The following is a 6567-nucleotide window of genomic DNA, read 5'->3' on the forward strand; positions in this document are numbered from 1 at the left end:
TACCTTTTGTTAGTAAATTATTTGTTGTATTAATTTTTAGTTATTTTTTTGTGTTAATATATATATATATTAATATTTTTTATAACATTTTATATTAATTTTTTGTACTAATTTTCATTAATAATTTATTATTTTAGTAATTTTTTAATAATTTATTTATTTGAATTTTTTATTTCTTATTTGAAATTTTATTTTTTTTATAACTTTTTAAAATTAGCAACAGACTTTTCAGTTGCTAAATTAGTTATAAATAGTAACCGATTTAGTTACAAATAGAAACCGATTTATAAATGGTTACAAAATTAAAGATACTAAATATTTTGCAACCGATTATATTTCGATTACTAAATTGGTTGCTACTAACAACCGATATTTTTTATCAAAATTTTATTTTTTTTAAGTTTAATTAATTTAGCAACCGATTTGATTGTATTGCTATTTACAACTAGTGTGATGCCCCTTACCCGTCTACTGTATAGCCGAGCAAGAAGTGTCACATTCGTTGCTGGAGCACCCTATCATGTTTTATCATATCTATTGTAACCATTTAATATCATTTAAAAGTAGTAATCAATGTGTAAAATTTTATATATATATATATATATATATATATATATATATATATATATATATATATATATATATATATATATATATATATCTTATTTTTGTAGAGACCCGGACAGAGCCTCCCCTGTTTTATTAGCATCTAGCGAGTTTCCACTAATCACCTGTTAACATGTCCATATTCATTTCACACATTTCCATATCATATTCTCTTTTATCATATCATTCACAACTATTTATGAGATCTCAAAATGAAATATCATCTATTACATTCATATGGAAATTCATAGATAATAAATTACAAGTTTTCATTTCAATCTCAAGTTTAATTACAAGTTCAAAATGAAATACATCATAAACTAGTAGTTACATCATGAATAAACATAATGAACCAAAATACTAGTCTATACATAGGCCCTTCCAAAATACAAAAGACCGGTGAGGTGACTCTGGACAGTGGCAGATCTGGTCAAAGCTCACGATGCACTCATCTGTGCCGCTCACTACTTTGGGACTGATCTCCAGTACCTACGCGATAGAAAACCAACGCGCTAAGCATAACGCTTAATGGTGCATAATTTATAATAACAATAATTTAACAATTGAAATAATAATTGCAATTCATAATTTCTCAGTCTTTTACATTTTTTATTACACTTTGGAAATAATTAAAATTATTGAGATCTTTTTTGTTTACTTATTGTATATTCAGTATTAATTAATTATCATTAATGCCCAAGAAACTTATAATAAATTATAAAAGCTGGATGCACGGGATTATACTGGTTAGACAGCTATATGTCTATCCAGTATATATCTGTCAGGCACGAGGCCAGCTGTCGGACATGAGACCCGCTGTCAGGCTTATAAAGTTAGAAATAAAGTAGGCATAATGGCCAGTGAGTAGGTATATAGCCTGTAGAATAATTATACCAGACATATATTGTCAGTTTATGAATTTCTCGGTAGGCAGTACTGCTAACTGTAGTCCCTAATTGGTATACCAATTTATCCAAACTAAATAAATAAGTCTAGGTATACTATGGGCAATTAAACATTTTCAATTATTTTAGTATTATTCACTGTTACTATTTTCTGGTACTGTTCAACGGTATCATAAATTTCATATTAATAGAACATTAGTCACAATTTATATATTCATATCACTTTTAATATTTAATTAGCCTTATGAGTATTTTAATTACCATGTATAGCATTTTTCCCATGAACCTTTCTTTAGGTTCATTTTGATGTATTATGTTTATCTAGGAATTTGGCTAGGTTAGGATGTCTATTTGGTCATACTTCCTTCATAATAATTGCTCCTCTATGTTTAAACTTGAATTTCAGTTTTTGAATCACTCAATATGGGATTATAGAACTCAAGTTATGGTCAAAATACTATAACTGGTCCATTTGTCTCTAAGCTGTCCAGAATTGGCAATTCCTGGTCAATAAACTTTGACTAGTCATTTGATCATTTTATGGTCATTTTTAGACTTCGGTTCCTTCATAAGATTTGTTTCTCTATGTCTTAGGGACTCCCAGGTACAATTTCATAATTTTTCAAGCTTGGTATAGTGAGTTATGGTCAATGTATTGACCTAGACTCTTAATCCTATAAAGGCAATAGTCAAACTTCAGGGCAGTATGTTTGACCCTCTTTGTAGAGTCTTTACACTTAGAATTTGGTAAAGGTGTCTAAATCAATGTTGTAGCCCTAAGTATCATGTTTCCAGATCATATTATCACATCTCAAATGGAATTCCCTAGCGGAAGTTATGGCCAAATGAACACACGGGTATCAAATGGCATTCTGGGTTCAATTTAACATTTCCAGATTTCAATTCCTAACTTTGGCTAATATTTTCCCTAGGATGCAATGGTTTCTGGAGCTTGGTCAAAACATAAAAATTGTTGAACTATGTCTTATAAAACTTTTGACACTAGTTTCACATAATTTGCAACTTTGGAGACCAAGTTATGGCATTTTTGCCAAAACTGGTCAAGCATACCAAAGGAACAGTGTTTTGGTCAATTTCTAGGTTGACAGTTTTAGTGACCCAATTTTTGCTAATAATTTGACTTGGTTAAAGGCAAAACTGGGTCAAGTGGTCTTCATGAAAAGTGTAGTCCTATGTCTAAGATTTCCATTGATGTAAATTTTAGGTCATTTGGACCAGTATAAAGAGAGATATGACCAAATGAACACGTACTACTCATTTGGTCATTTTTTGGGTTTCAGTGTTTGGTCATCCAGGTTTGGGCAGAGAATTGATCATGATTTTGACAAAATTTGAGCAGAGTTCCTTCTTGAAAAATGAAGGTTTGGATGTCCCAAAACACCTCCAATTGGCCTCATACCAATTAGGGCAACCCAAAGGGAGATATGGCAATAAAAATCTACTGGATTTAATAATAACATAACCTGCAGAAAATTCACACTCCCAATTTCAATCTCCTCCTTCTTCCAAACTCCAAATAAGCATATATGGTACTTCTATAAGCATCAATCTCAACTCAATTAGGTCAAATTCATGCATTTACATAAGGCTCTCAATCATTTACACAAACCCTAGTTTCCAAAGTTTTAAATTTACACAAGCCCTATACAACCAACTCCCAACATTTCAACTCATCACACATTCTCATGGAACCATTTTTTCATTACTTAAAAGTAAGAAACTTCAAGTTCTATGGCTGCCCAAAAATCAAAGGTTCTTTCTTTCAAATTTTCTTTTCATTTTTATAATATTTATACTTGGCTAAACATGCTTTTCATGTTTAATAAAGAGAAGAAGAGGGATTAATGCACTAACCTTACTTGAGCTTCCCAAACTTTAATTTTCTTGCTTCCTATGGGTGTCTATAGCTTCTTTAGGGTATGAGGAGTGATGTAAATTTTAGGTCATTTGGACCAGTATAAAGAGAGATATGACCAAATGAACACGTACTACTCATTTGGTCATTTTTTGGGTTTCAGTGTTTGGTCATCCAGGTTTGGGCAGAGAATTGATCATGATTTTGACAAAATTTGAGCAGAGTTCCTTCTTGAAAAATGAAGGTTTGGATGTCCCAAAACACCTCTAATTGGCCTCATACCAATTAGGGCAACCCAAAGGGAGACATGGCAATAAAAATCTACTGGATTTAATAATAACATAACCTGCAGAAAATTCACACTCCCAATTTCAATCTCCTCCTTCTTCCAAACTCCAAATAAGCATATATGGTACTTCTATAAGCATCAATCTCAACTCAATTAGGTCAAATTCATGCATTTACATAAGGCTCTCAATCATTTACACAAACCCTAGTTTCCAAAGTTTTAAATTTACACAAGCCCTATACAACCAACTCCCAACATTTCAACTCATCACACATTCTCATGGAACCATTTTTTCATTACTTAAAAGTAAGAAACTTCAAGTTCTATGGCTGCCCAAAAATCAAAGGTTCTTTCTTTCAAATTTTCTTTTCATTTTTATAATATTTATACTTGGCTAAACATGCTTTTCATGTTTAATAAAGAGAAGAAGAGGGATTAATGCACTAACCTTACTTGAGCTTCCCAAACTTTAATTTTCTTGCTTCCTATGGGTGTCTATAGCTTCTTTAGGGTATGAGGAGTATTTTTTGTGAAGGGTGCTAAAGGTTTTGATGAGGAAATGAGGGAGAAATCAACCTTGGAGTTTGAATGACAATGGTGAAAATGAGGGACCAAGGGTGGACGACAATATGAGGGAGAGAGAGAGAGAGAAAGAGTGGAGAAGAAGATGGTGTTTGGTGGCTTTTGTCTCTTATGGCTATATATATATATATATATGTATGTGTGTGTGTGTGTGTGTGTGTGTGTGTGTACTTAAATTTAAATTTTTCATAAGCCTTTCTTTTCTTTTCTTTTCTTTTCTTTTCCTTTCTTTTCCTTTCTTTTCTCATTTCCCTAATTCAAATTCATAAAAATAAATTTATGTTAATTATTTTATTTCTCAAATTTTTAATTTGACATTTAGGTAAAAATTCATCTCTGGGGGTGAAATGACTAAAATGTCCTCCATAGTGCATATTGGGTTATTTTTATTATTTTGTACCAATTAATAAATTCTTTAAATTTTTCCTATATTTTCTTTACATTTATTTCTTCAATTTATGCCTCCTCACTATAGTGTAGGTGTAGTTACAGATATTTTGACTGTCCGAACAGACATTAGTTATCAGAACAGTAAAATGTACGTATTACCTATGGTGAAGGCGTTACAACTAGGCTCATTGTAACCGACTAAATCGATTACTAAATCAATTAGTAAGCGATTTTAATGGATTAGCAATCGAATCGGTCTATTGCTAATTTTATTTATTTATTTATTTATTTATTTATTGTAGTACAGCGCATCACTAGATTTAAATGATAGCTGATCTTGAGCAACATATTTAGTTTTTTTGATATGGAGGCTTGTAATTGTCGAAATTAGACCCAGATCTTGTGTTTATGCTTGGTAAGTAGGTTGGTAGTCTGTGTAAATTAGAAATCATTAACGTTTCTAAATATTTTTGTTATATATGTTTCATATTAATGTTTTTTTATGGGTAAACAGAAAAAATGTAGCAAAAACTATCCATATTAATGTTATCGATGGTTTGAATAGTTGATACTTTATTTAATTCATTTTTTGAATTTCCAAATTAATATTATTGACAAAACATATCTGTCGATATTTACTGACAACAACAGTCCGTCAATATATTATGTTATTCATATTTAGAATTTTATAATTATTTTCTACATTGATATTGCCAACGGAAATGCGATGTAAATAGTTTCCCTTTTTTTTTTAACTATCAATAATTTTTTCTTACATTTTTTTTTAACACATATACATTGTGTTATTTCACATTAATATTATTGATGAAACGCAGGCCACTAATTACCAACGGACAATTATCGTTGCTAATAATTTGCCATTTTTAATTTAATGATTGTCAATATGTATGATAGCTTAATCTATTGGTAACATTAGCCAATTTTGCATCTAATTTTTCTGCATTCATGATATATTCATTTTATAGAGGCATTCATGATATGTTTTACGTTTGTTTTGCCTTTCTATATAGCTATTTTGTAAGCTTTTATTTTCACTTATTTGCTTAATTTCCGTAAATTTGTATTTAATAATTGTTTTTCTTGCTTCTATAGGTTAATTTCAAGTATTAAAGATTTTTAAAATGATTATGGAGATCTGTGTTGATTTGCGAGCCTAAGTGGCTGTAGAAGAAAAGTGGAAAAAATGCAAACCCTAAAAGAAACAGAAAGTTACGCCAGGGCAATTCTCAAAGCACTGGACATCCTATCTTATTCTTCTCATGCTTACTCTGGTTTTGAAGGTGCCATCATCGAATTTGACTCCCAATTAGCAGTATTTTGGGTGCAACAATCGGATAATGCCCTTTGGCGTTTTACATCTTTTCTCAATGATATCACATGCTTATCCAGTTCCTTGCTTCCAGTTACTTTTAAGCATGTCTTTAAGGAGGCCAATAGCATTGCAGATTCTTTGGCTAAATCCAGTATGTCTAGGTCTGAGGAATTTATTGCTTGGTTATGTGTCTTCGGCCTCTCATTGTTGCTATTGCGTTGTTCTTGTTTTTCTTTTATTGTTTTTCTTTGATCCTAGTTTTGCTGCTCCAATGCTATTTTTCCATTTTGGTCTTGGTAGTTTGTCCCTTGTGTTGGTTTCTGCTTTGGTCTTGGTTGTACTTCTTTAAGGCCATGTTTTTCCATTTAGCATGTCAGATTTATGTTGGGTGTATAGGGAGTGATCTACTAAATTTTTCCTGACTTTTTAATATTAATAAAATTACTGCTTATAAAAAAAAAGCGAAGAATTGAAGAAGAAACAGAAAGTTACACCACTAAAAGCACAGCTAGTATTTCAGATCGTGTACTTCCATCATCAGAAGATTAGGCAGCCTTATGCTATTTTCACAGGCCTTGTGCATTCT

Source organism: Hevea brasiliensis, chromosome 12 (assembly GCF_030052815.1).
Source record: "Hevea brasiliensis isolate MT/VB/25A 57/8 chromosome 12, ASM3005281v1, whole genome shotgun sequence".
In the NCBI taxonomy this organism is placed as follows: domain Eukaryota; kingdom Viridiplantae; phylum Streptophyta; class Magnoliopsida; order Malpighiales; family Euphorbiaceae; genus Hevea; species Hevea brasiliensis.